The sequence below is a fragment of the Aplysia californica genome, unplaced genomic scaffold, assembly GCF_000002075.1.
Source record: "Aplysia californica isolate F4 #8 unplaced genomic scaffold, AplCal3.0 scaffold00039, whole genome shotgun sequence".
Lineage (NCBI taxonomy): Eukaryota > Metazoa > Mollusca > Gastropoda > Aplysiida > Aplysiidae > Aplysia > Aplysia californica.
In genome coordinates, this window is record NW_004797309.1 from 1,892,760 (window position 1) to 1,905,259 (window position 12,500).

Sequence of the window (12,500 nt, forward strand, 5' to 3'; positions counted from 1 at the left end):
CTCACCCCCCCTTCTTTCTTTCTTTCTCTTTTGTTCTTTCTATCTGTCTATATGCCTCTCTTTTGACCTACCTTCTCCTACGTCCTTCCGAATTAGCCTACATTTTCCCTCCAAATACTGATTCCATTTTGCCCGACCTTTCTCACTTTCTGATTCTCCGGAACACGGAGAGCTGGCACAAGGTTTCCATCAGGACGAACAGTCTGAGAACACGATTCAGCTTGTCTGGAGACCTTTCACGCTCACTCGCCGCATACTTTTCCCAATACGCAGCTGGCTCACAACGACACCACTGGCGCACACAACTAAAACAGAAAGCTGGCGCAACTTTCAGACGATTTCAAAATTATCTGACACATTTCGGCGGATCTAGATTTTTTACCCAAGTAGTGAGTGGCCTTCTTTTGTCTCTCTGTCTGGGCTGCGGTGAAGGGTTGCGAACAATGAGTAAATGAGTTCATTCTGAGAAATTTTCCAGGGACCAATTTGTTACAAACCATCGAACTAACGTTTTGGAAACATTTTGTCTCCTTTCCCACACCTTTTTCCTTTGAGCTTTTCAGAACTGTAGATTTAAATGGGGGGAAGGGGGGGAAGGGGGGGGGGGGGGGGTGCATCGTTTTTGAAAGGAAGGAAAGGAATGCTGTACTTTGGGCACACACGTAATAATAATTATTATCGTTATTTGTCTTGTGGAATAAAACCTGAAGAAAAACAACTTGTTGTGGGTAACCTTTACGTTTACGTTTGAGTGCAGTCTCTATCAACTGACATTTAACGTGGATTCTGACTGTCTGAAGCAAAAACTAAGGATGCTCTCTTCGGAAAGATTTCCAGTCCGACATGGTAAAAGGCTTCCTTGTGACAGTGAGAATAAAAATGGCAACAGTGGTACTGGTGATGTTTTAAGGATCTCTAAGTGATGTATATCTAGTCGCATTCCAAACAGTGCAGTAACTGCCGGATGTTTTGACTTCCACGAAGCTTGAGGCCTGAATTTTGCCCTCTTGGATAGAGTATCCTACCTTTAAAAGTGGAAAGTATGGCTTGAAATGTTCTTTTCTGACTCATATTTTGGAATACCTCTATTGCTCAGGAGCACATAAATACTATTTAATCATTACTTGGTAGCCCCAGCATGAGGATAAAGCATAAACGTTCACCTTATGATCGCTCTGTAGCAATCTAAAAACTAATATTCTTCTGTTTGGTATAATCTTTAGTTGCAACAATTATGTTCAGTAGGTATTATGCAACTCGATTTATCTTCCCACAACATACAAACTTCTGTGTTTGAAAGGTCAATAAAACAAGTGAAGTCTTTTATCTCTTTTACGCTTCTCACTACAGTATGATGATATACTGGCAAACAGAATTATCATATATTCGGGAAGTGAGTTGAATTTCTCTGGTTTATATTAACCTTTTCTGTACTTGTAATGATTTAATGTAAATACACACCCATTCCCTTTTTGGGGAAGCAAGTGTACTCTCAAAGATCCTTCGTTGATCTCGTCCTTTTATTAGTGTTTCTTTTGCACTGCACATTGTACATGTACTGCTTTTTAAAAAACAAGCAAAAAATTAAACTAGTAAAACCACCAAAGTGTCAAAGTTCTACTTTCTCGAGACTGAATCTCGAGGGGGAGGGGGGTATCAGCAAACGGAGGCATTCCATGCTTTGATTCGCAACGATTTGTAGTTTGCTTTTACTCTGTGAAAACAGTGTACACCTCAAATGGTATTCTCTGTCGCTTTACTCCTATAGAAAGCCTAAAGGCGTGAGGAGCAGGATAAACAATGGCCTTCAGGGGCACATTAACGGTGCCAGTAATACGGTAACTTTCAGGCTAACACCACCCAGAGCTCTTTGCGAAGGAAAACTTGTTTTTTGATCACTTTCAGTGGTGACATCTTGTGTTTTGATTGCAGCAATCAGCTGGACTCAAACGTGGCACTTGTAGTTTTTCTTGCTCACGCATGTGATATAACGGGATTAGAATCCGCTGTGTGAGATTTATGCGTCTACCCCCCCCCCCCTCACCCCAAACACATGCTATCTTCCTCCCCGTCGACGGGCTTTTTTTTTTCTTTTTCTAAACATGTTCTTCTCGTCCACTGAACTACCTCATAAACTTCTTAATTAAATCTCTCAGAACAATATTTCAGAAAGAGAAAGCAGTGCTGACAAAAGGCAGGGGGCACGACTACGCCTACACACATTATTTTTACCTGAAAAGTTGGTCCAAAGAAAAGTGAGCTAGGAATATCCAGGTGTATTAAATAAAAGTAGAAAAACTACAAAACATAGCCCCAAAATGTGAAGAAATGATTCTTCATATTTTTGTTTTAACCTGAAACCCCCTGGACGTTCTTATAACTTTAAAAAAGTATGTTGTTTTTTAAAGATATTACTCTAATCTGTCTGGATTATCCTTAGTTTGGCCAGCTGGATTCTGTTATTTCTAACATACAGAAACATTTTGGGGGGTTTCAGATCTGAGACTGTAGGGAACTATTTCCAGTGGGTGCTACTTCAATAGTTTGCAAACATAATACCATTTCTATAGGTCTTCATCTTATTTCGCACGCTGTTGGTCTTTTGTGCATTATTTTAAACCACAAAATTGAACAAGCTAAGTCATCCAGCAAAAAAACTATACTTTGCAGTAGCCGCAAACATTTTCAGGCGCCTTTTCTCCCTATCTCTTGGTAAACACATGGCCACCATAAAACGAAGGGGGTAGATCAAGATCGCGTCAAGTGTCTCTTATACAACAAGAAAATAAAGCTCCAAAAACAGTTAACGGTCACCAGATCAAGATGATAGGTGAAATGTAAAAAGAATCAAAGTGACTCAAATGGAAAGAAAAAAGAACCCCCGAACGCTATTACTGCCTAATCAGCCCTGACTTCAGTGTGGTATTGTACACCACCGCCCGTCTCCTCCGATCGCTCGACATCAACGAGGAAATAAACCGCCCAGCTGACATTGTTCCCCACCGACCTGAATGGCCTAATCTCTTGACTAAATGACCGTAGACCGGTAAACTTATCTCTCTTTCTATTATGACCTGGTCGTGACATTCCAGCCCTCGGCTCTCCTGGCCTGTTTGGCTGACAGATTAAATCGACAGCCCGTCTGGTACCACTTTTTGGCAGGGCTTGGCATTAAAAGACGTAAGCTGACATAGCGCCCGAGTTGCTGGAGGTCCAGACACCTGACAGAAAGGAATTGGTGTTGACAATAGTGGCTGTAGTAGTTTGTAGAAAGTAAAAACACTGTAAAAATATATATTAACCTGAACAGAACAATAACGTAATTATGGCCGTAAATTATTGTTGTCTGGGAAAACTCGCTGTTCAGGAGAGTGCGTGTGTTAAGAATTTTTCATAAAACTACCGACAAACAATTTGCAGCCTATTTGACGTGTTGAAAATTAAGATTAATTTACACTACTTTCCAGTTTTAAAATTCTTGTGTTCTACTTTTTTTACTGGACTAATTGCTTCAAAAGACTCCCCCCCCCCCCCCCCCCCCCGTTCCCCACTTATAACAGACACACATACATTCAGAGGTAATGAGATAAAAAGACAAAAGCAAGTTCTAACAACTTAAAATTTCTATTTGGACAAATAGCCCGATATCCATACCCAATTTTAGATTATTTTAAGTCTTTAAAAAAAAATCAAAACAATGAAACTTTAAGGGTTCTTCTGATATGTTTTGAGCCCCGGTCAGCTGCTCTGTAACTGCGATCTGCGACTGTTCCCCTCTGTAACAATGGTATGCACTGCTGTTCTCTATTAAAAAAGAATGAAATACCCCTAACATGTGTCAAACAGGTAGCTAAACTGCCCAGCGTTACGTTTTTGGTATTCTTGTTCTTAAAGATAAAGGAAAAATTCACTAATCCCCAAACCACTGGCGCCTGGTCCACTCACACTGTGGGGTTGTTCCTTCATGTAATTACAATAAGTTTCCAAAGATTTATAGCCTACTTCACTAATTTCCAGCACAGCAACTTACGCAGTTTTGTTAGGAACTTGAAAGCGTTCCGTTGTACTCAGTACGTGTGCATAGACAGTCCTCTCGAGCTCATTTATGTAATTTGCGTTTCCTCTAGATCTATCAACGCGTCTTCAATTCTTTTGTTTTACACAGCACACTCTTCACTATTGAACGAACGTTGTTCTCATCTCAACGTTTTCGTCGTTATATCAGAAAGGGGAGATGAGGCCACCACCAGAGGAAATAGGATTTCTAGTAAGAGTCTTTAAAGCCTGAGACCGAACTGAGGAAATGCTCTACGCTGGGAATTCCAGGCTTAGTTTTGGCGGTGTGTGTGTGTGCTTGTGTGTCTGTGTTTGTGTGTGTGTGTGTGTGTGTGTGTGTGTGTGTGTGCTTGTGTGTCTGTGTTTGTGTGTTTGTGTGTGTGTGTGTGTGCGTGTGTGTGTGTGTACGCTTTGTGTATGTGTGTGTGCGCTGTGTGTGTGTGTGCGCGCGCTCTGTGTGTGTGTGTGTGTGTGTGTGTGTGAGTGTGTGTGTGTGTGTGTGTGTGTGTGTTTGTTTGTTTTAGTGTGTTTAAAGGAAAGGGGAGGGGTAAGAATCTGAAAAATGTTTTTCAATATTCTTTTTTTCTTTGCATTCCTTTGCTGGTTCTTTAACTTGTAGTGCAACTGATTCTTACGTCTGTGGCCGGTTTTATAACTGCGTTCAAACAGCTTCATTCATGATTTCGAAGGTACTCTTTTTGTACTGTTTAGAGTATTTTCAGTTTACGTAGGATTTAATTTTAGATTTTACCCGGGGCGACTGAAGCCTACTCATATCGACTTCAGCGCCCCAAGGGATCTTTAAAAATTCCAAAATTGCTCACACCCTTCCGATATTTTTTGCATTTTTCGAGGAAACCTTGGTGCTCAGTCTCACCTATCTTAAAGAGCAGGGGTATGGCTGAAAAGTTGTAAGAATTAGCCAGGAGTAGCAGTAGAGAGAGGAAGAAGTAATTGAGAGAGGAGCAAAGGGAATGGGTGAGCGTGGTAAAAAAGGTTGGGGGGGGGGGAAGAGAAAGTGGAGATGAAAACAGTTGATAGAACAGGACTAGACAACAGCGAAGAAGGACAAAGGAAACTATTTCAGAGAAAAATATTTTTTGTTGTGGGCAGGTTTTGATCATGTCACCTTTTGACTGAGAGGCGAACACAGTGTTTCTAGACCACGAGAACTCCATTGGTTTATCGAAATCTTATTTTAAACCATCACGATGTATTCATGTAAAGGGGGGGGGGGGGCTCTCATGACCTAGAGATTAAGGTGTTGGCCTCTCATTCAAAAGTCCCGGGTCCGAATCCGGGTAGCGACGGAAACATTTTCTTCTCTAAAATTGTCTCCTTTCACCTCTTTTCCTGCCCTCAAACAATATTTTGTCGTCTGTTTTCGTCTCCACTTTATGCCCCCACCCCCTCACCTCCTTTGTGCCCCCGCCCCCCTCTCCCCTGAGCTTCTGACTGTTTCTGCAGCCTTTCTACTGCTACTACTAGGCTCCTTCTTACTGCTGTCTTTCAGCCACACGCCTGATCTTCTTGTGAGAAAGATCTACACCTAGCGTTCTCGGACAATGGCGAAAAATCTCGGAGGTCTCGTGTGCAAGTTGCACTCATTAAAGATCTCTTGGTGGTCTAAAATCGATAAGAGTAGGCTTCGGCCGCCACCCGGGAAAAATTCAAAATGTTCTACCAACTGAAAATGTTTAATGTGTCCCGCGCCATAAACACTTATAAAGAATGTAATGTCGGGAACTATACTTTACGTAGAAGTAAACAGGCGTGTAGCTATGAGCACTATTCTTCCTTTTTTAAAATATTGTTTCTCGTCTTTATTTCAGCACAATCTCTTTAAAAAATCCCCCTGTCTCTTTATTTTATCCACTACCACTGATCTCCCCCCCCCCCTCCTTTCCCTCTAAACTGCATTCTTGTTCGTCTTTTGTATTTGCCATCAACCCGTCGTGCTTTCCCACACAATAAAATAAACAAGATGATTCAACATTCTCTAAGCCATAGCGTACTACAAATTTAATGACTCAGCATTGCCTTTATGATTCCCTGTTCAAGAATTCAATGCAGTACAAGATATTTACTTAATTACCCTTTTTCATAGTACGAATTCAATACCGTATCTTTTGTCTGCGTAATGGAGTGTGGTATCTTCTACGTGAAAAATAACCATTTATTTTTATCGTTTGGGAACTCTGTTTTACTACGGTTTATACCATGTAAGTACACCCGCACCATCGCTCGTCACTACAGTGAAGCTACCTGCAGGCTGGAGTAAGCATTGATGTATCTTATTCAAGGCCACTTTCAGTGACCCGCCCTTTCAGCCTTTCAAAGCGGTACCACCACCCACATCGCTTGACATTGTGAGCCAGTGTGCACGAACGACTCGATCACTCGATCAGTAGGACCCCCGTGTGGTGGGGTGGGGTATTATTGTCAATGCCATAAAAAGCAAACAACAGGTACACGATTTGCATAACTTCTTGTCTGTGTGTAAGGAATAGAGTATTAATATATTCATTTTTGGAAAACTTGATACTTGATCATAGATTACTTATACGCTGCTTAATGTCATTGCGTAACTGCATAAAAACAGCAAGGTTGGACACGGTATTTCCAGTAGAAAACCAGTCCACGACGTTAAAATAAATTACGAAAGTACTCAAATCAAAATGTGAATTAGGATAAGTGCAACTGCTCGTGATATCTTAGTTACAAGTCGGCTGTCCGTTTGCTTGCTCTGTTTTTATCATATGTATTGCTTGTCTGTTATGCAGAAAAGTGAGTCATTTACAACATCACAAGTTAACTATGTTTATATTTCTTTGATCTCTTCACAGGAGAGCGTTCACGGGAAACCCCTGCGTTTGGAGGAAAACTTACGAACACTTTGGTGAGTTGCCTTGAAGCCAGTCTGCGAAATTCGAAGAAATATTATTTCAATTACATCTAGATGCAAGTTATAATATTCAATACTGCTTGCAACGCTTTAGTTATTCCGGAATGCCTACTGTTTTCGAGTACTGTTTGCGTATGAAATCGAGGACGGGGGGGTACGAAAGGCGCTTTGAAGTATTGACGAATGCAAAAACAGTGCGGATTAAGAACTGTGGGGATCCTATGGACAGATCCTAATCAAGTTCCGTCTTGGTTCCAACACTGAAATGAATATTTCATTTAATATACGTTTTTAAGACACGATTATTCCGGATGAGCAATGCTCCCTGTTGTTCACCAAAAAAAATTCATAGTTGATGAAAAGTAAGTCTGACTTATGCTCCTACCTGGTTGGCGAAATGAAGTCACAGCTGACTTATTAATGACGTAGGGTATTTTTCCATAATAAAGAACGCCATCACCTTAAGAATGTATGTTGAAAAAAATGTAACTGCATTATCTGCAGTTCACAAAGAACAATATATACCAGATGTTGTTAATTTAAATGTCTGAATAGTTTACACGCCTTACGAAAATCATCTCAAATTTGTCTTTACGGTAGTTTCCAACTCTTTTCGTTTTAGTTTTAGATAGAGATTTGCAGCACAATAAGGTCATATAAGTGCCGACTTTCCAACTCATTGAGGAGCTATTCAGACCCTGCCAAAGTTCCCCCCCCCCCCCCCCCCAGGAAAAAAATATATTGACATGACATCCGCAAAAAGAGGTTTTTATTTTTTGCGCCAAGCTTTCGAGGCACATAAAACTTCTGTAGAGATTTCCTGGAACCGTCGCCCGAGCGATGGAAATCTGCCTAACATCACGTGAGGGACGGTCATAAACCGTTTGCGTCGACTCATCACTCATCAGTATTTCCTCATAGCGTGTTCTTCAATCAGATTGCTTGTTAAGGTTTTTGTGCTAATCATGGGTTGTTTATATTTATGTTTCTTCGTTAATGTGGCTAGTTACAGAATCTGCAGAGCATGATATACTTCATTTCCTGTTGTTTCAAACAGAAACCTATAACTGTAATTAAGGGTTCCACACCGTAATAATGTGCAGTGTAACGGGAGTAAACAGTAATTGAATTCGTGATCTTTTGAAAAGTCACCAGAAATTAGACAGTTGAAAGCATTCTAACTGACATGCGTATAATATTATTCAAGACAGTGCTCTCTCACGTTGTTTCCATCCACTTTGGAGCTCACCATTTAGCTCAATTTGGAGCCAAATGAAGGGCAAGGGGGGAACGGTGCCGCGTGCACTCGACTGTAGCGAGGCTTTGGTTTTGCTTTTCATTTGGGCACCCATACACATAATACGTGCGTACAAACACTCTTGCGTACACGCACACATGCACATAAATTAAAACATGAAAACATAGCATACCTGCACACACAAACAGTGCTACACACACTTGAGACCACACAAAGGCGTGCGCAAACTGACACCCACAAACAAACTAACTAACAAACAAACAAACAGATCACTCAAACACAGCGGATCATCACGCCCTTCAAGTTCCATTTTGTAAAAGAATGATTCCAGACGTCCTCTTTACTGGAACGAAAGCCCTTAATGTACTTATCCGTCCTCTGTCCATCTGAGCGGCTAGTGGCCAACAACAACATACACATTAGTTGTCCTTAAGACTTCACTCGTTGTCCCTGTCATGCGTGACATCCTGGGACCCCCTACCTGCTCCTTCACTTAGCCTCTCCTTCATTTGACATTGTGGGACCGTTGGGAATCACACCTATTCGGACACTGGTACTGCTCGACTGGAATAATTGATACTTCATTTTGAAGGTAGAGCATTTTCAGTTAGGGTGATTTGTTGGTCTTCTGAACACTTTCCGCGGCCACAACCTTTACCGGTTCAAAGTCTCACTGGTTAATTACCGAACCCCGAGCTCTGACACGTTTCTTGTCTTTGTTTCCTTCTTGTTTTATCTTCACAGTGTTTCGCACTATTTCATGGATATGTTCACTTTGGTATTTCTTTCTTTGCTACCCATTTTCATCTGCAGATTTTTCTTCTGTATAGCTGGTACTTTTTAGATTGTTCTGGCACAGTTACTCCATAATGTTCCTATGCTGCTTTTGCTTATCATACACTTTGTAAGACGTACTATTACGGTACTGTCTATTATTGCCATTATTACTACTGACAAGAGTCGGCAAAATGGACAACAAACCTTCGTTTCCTTAATAATCTTCCCTGTTTTCTATGATATTAATAGCAATCAGCTCAAGTTGCTTCACCAAGCGAGGCTTTCATATTCTACTGTTACAGTTACTGTGCTCTGTGGAACCAAATAAAGGGAACGTAAAAGAAAACAACGGATAGACTGAAACTTTAATGTATTCTATACCAACGACCTGTTAAATGAAAAATAAGTAGTTGTTTACTCTATCTTTCTCTCTCTCTCTCTCTCTCTCTCTCTCTCTCTCTCTCTCTCTCTCTCTCTCTCTCTCTCTCTCTCTCTCTGTCTCTCTGTCTCTCTGTCTTACTTTCTCTCTCTATTTCTGTTTCTCTATCTGTCTCTCTCTGTTTCTGCATCTATCTATCTATCTATCTATCTATCAATCTATCTATCTATCTATCTATCTATCTATCTATCTATCTATCTATCTATCTATCTATCTATCTATTCCACGCCTTGAAACAATCTTACTGTTACCATGTATACTCCTGTTGACTGAAAAAAACTAGTCTTTTTCGCTATGTGGGCCGTATGCAAAATGGACAAGAACGTGAGAAAGTTACCGATAAACTCTGTGGTGCTGAAGGGAAGAGATAACAATTGTACCAGCAGGATAAATAATATCATATCAGGGTCAGACAACATACTTCAGAGTTCGTGAGATATTCGCATTTCTTTCAGTAAAGTCTTCGCCTCTCATTTTATTGCTTGATTTTTTTATTTTTTTTGGTATCTGTTGTATGTTTTGTTTTGTTTTTCGGTGTTTTTTTTTTTACTTTTTTTATTTAGGTGCGTTTTGAAAGATACTAGCTTTTAAACAGAGGATGTCACCCCACTTTATTTTACAAATGGTATCTTTCTTATCCCTGCTCCTCCTGGGCTTATGCCTATTTCACTCTCTCTCTCTCTCTCTCTCTCTCTCTCTCTCTCTCTCTCTCTCTCTCTCTCTCTCTCTCTCTCTCTCTCTCTCTCTTTCTTTCTCTGTCTGTCTGTCTGTCTGTCTGTCTGTCTGTCTGTCTGTCTGTCTGTCTGTCTGTCTGTCTCTCTCTCTCTCTCTCTCTCTCTCTCTCTCTCTCTCTTTCTCTCTCTCTCTATATATATATAATACGAACTTATCTGCTCTTTGAAATACGAAATAATAATGCTTGTTTTTCAAATAAATTTTCTCCACGGCACGTGGACCTCCGCCTTACTTCTTTTTGTCTTTCCGTACGAAAAAGGGTAGGACTAAGATAGGCAGCAATCAAATGAGGGATAGTGTCATCCACCCCCACCCCCTAACCCCCACCCCACACCGCTACATTGGAAACAAAGGTCGTTGTAAAAAAATAAGGTTAATTTGTCCAGAAAATGGAATTGCTATTTCATGAGCCGGTGATTGAATAAAACAATCTCGCTCCAAAGGATGGTTCTGCTGACCGTTTCCTAGAAAAGTTCTGACGTCTTTAATATCGTTGTCTCTAAACCGTTTCTCTGGTAGGTAAGCAGTGAAATTGAAGAGAAGTCGATGAGGTTAGGCGTGTTATGTACGCATGATCAGCGACAGAAATTACTTTTATAGAGTTCAAAGATTCTAATTTCCAAGTATCCTATGTCATAATTGAATATATTTATTTATGAGCTCTCTCCAAAAACTAGATCACCACTCCGTTCAAACTGGTTAATAAGAAATGGGTGCTTGGTGGAAAAAAAACCCTACCGTATCTCATTTAGAAACGGGTGCTTCATAGCTTTCCCAGCTCAAATCGGTTCTGGGACTCGCTTAGGCTTAATATTCTCGCCGTCGGAAACCCCGACCCCGTCCTCTCTCCCCCTCCCCCTCCCCCTCCTCCTCCTCCTCCTCCTCTCTTCCCCACTTCGTGTCCCGGCACCGACATGTTACTCGCGGCGCGCGGCCAACCTGGATAGACTTGACGGGAACACGCGCCCAGTGACAGCCGTAGTCGGGGATATTTATATCTCGGCCGAAAACGGACAGTAATTTCGAATTCAGCGGCATCGCTGGTTCTGGCGACGAGGGGTGATGGACCAAAAAGTTTCTCACGCGTGGTTTTTAGCCCGTTTGTGCGTTTCAGACTTTGGAGCGGATTTGACAAGGAAATAGAATTTGGAGCTCTTTCTTTCGACCAACAGTAAGACAGCACTGAATGTGGTCTTGTTTCCTTGTTTGTTCTATGTTCTTAGTTGATTGCTCGTCATATTCCCTTTACTGACAGCTATGGGCGCGCACGTTTATAACACTTTTACCAGACTTCAGTACTCATTTTGTGTTGGGTTCCATACCAACTTTTTTTACGCAAAGACTGATTATATTTCACTTTTCATTCCTGTGTGTCTTCGGCTTGAACACTTAGATCAACACGACCTGAAAAGAAAAAGCGAAATATGTGTCGTTTAACTTGGTATAGCATATATTTTAAATATTATTTTTACTCAGGTAGAAGAAAACACTCAACAGTGATCCTTTTACATTGACTTTGCTTTTCCCTTGTCATTCGCTTCTCTTGTGCTGTCGCTCCTTTTATTTTCACAAAACGTTATTTTTTTTTTCAATCAGATTTGTCGCCGAATACCAGGTGATATAACTAAGGTGGACAGGTGATAAAGCTTTAGGTGGACGCGTCAGTTGTAGATTGGACAGATGTAGCAGTAGTTGGTATTAACTTCTGTTCAACTGACACAAACAGGGAGAGAACTGAAATGAGAGGGAATGGAAGAAACGGAGAGAAAGAGAGAGAGGGAGTAAGAGAGAGCGAGAAAGAGAGTGAGAGAGAGCGAAAGAGAGAGAGAGAGAGAGAGAGAGAGAGAGAGAGAGAGAGAGAGAGAGAGAGAGACAGAGAGCGAGAGAGGGAAAGATAAAATGTGTGGGATAGTAGGCTTGGTAGGAAAATAAAGTAAGGATGGTGGGAGGAACGAGGCGGTGAAGATCCATTGGCTTTACACGTCTACCAAACGTATTATGTTTGTTATATATAAATTGTCAATACCCCTCTTGCCAGTAGCAGCTGTCTGGAACAAAAATCATTTGAGGAGTGTAAATTTACTATACATCTCTTCTTTATTGTAACCGGTGCAAAATTAATTAACAGACTTTGACTTGTTTTGGGGCATATTATTTGTTATCAGCCGAAAGAGCAATAAATAGCACCGTGCTCTTGTTGTTAGTTTCATTGCGCAGAGTTTAGACTCTCGTTTGAGATTTTGGTCGGGGTAGTGGCTCAAAATCGTAGAGAAATAGAACATGTAAAAAGAAGGCAAGCCTAAAAAAAGAACGGTTTTTAGTGGATAATA

The 12,500-nt window shown here is 41.0% G+C and overlaps 1 protein-coding gene across 1 annotated transcript in view; it reads left to right on the forward strand.

Moving 5' to 3' along the window:
• The window catches only part of LOC101849276 (C-C chemokine receptor type 5), a gene marked incomplete in the record, with an annotated part of 171,886 nt that overhangs the window by 131,011 nt on the left and 28,375 nt on the right, over positions 1 to 12,500 (forward strand). The window contains 1 exon segment of the mRNA XM_035973977.1: positions 6,903 to 6,955.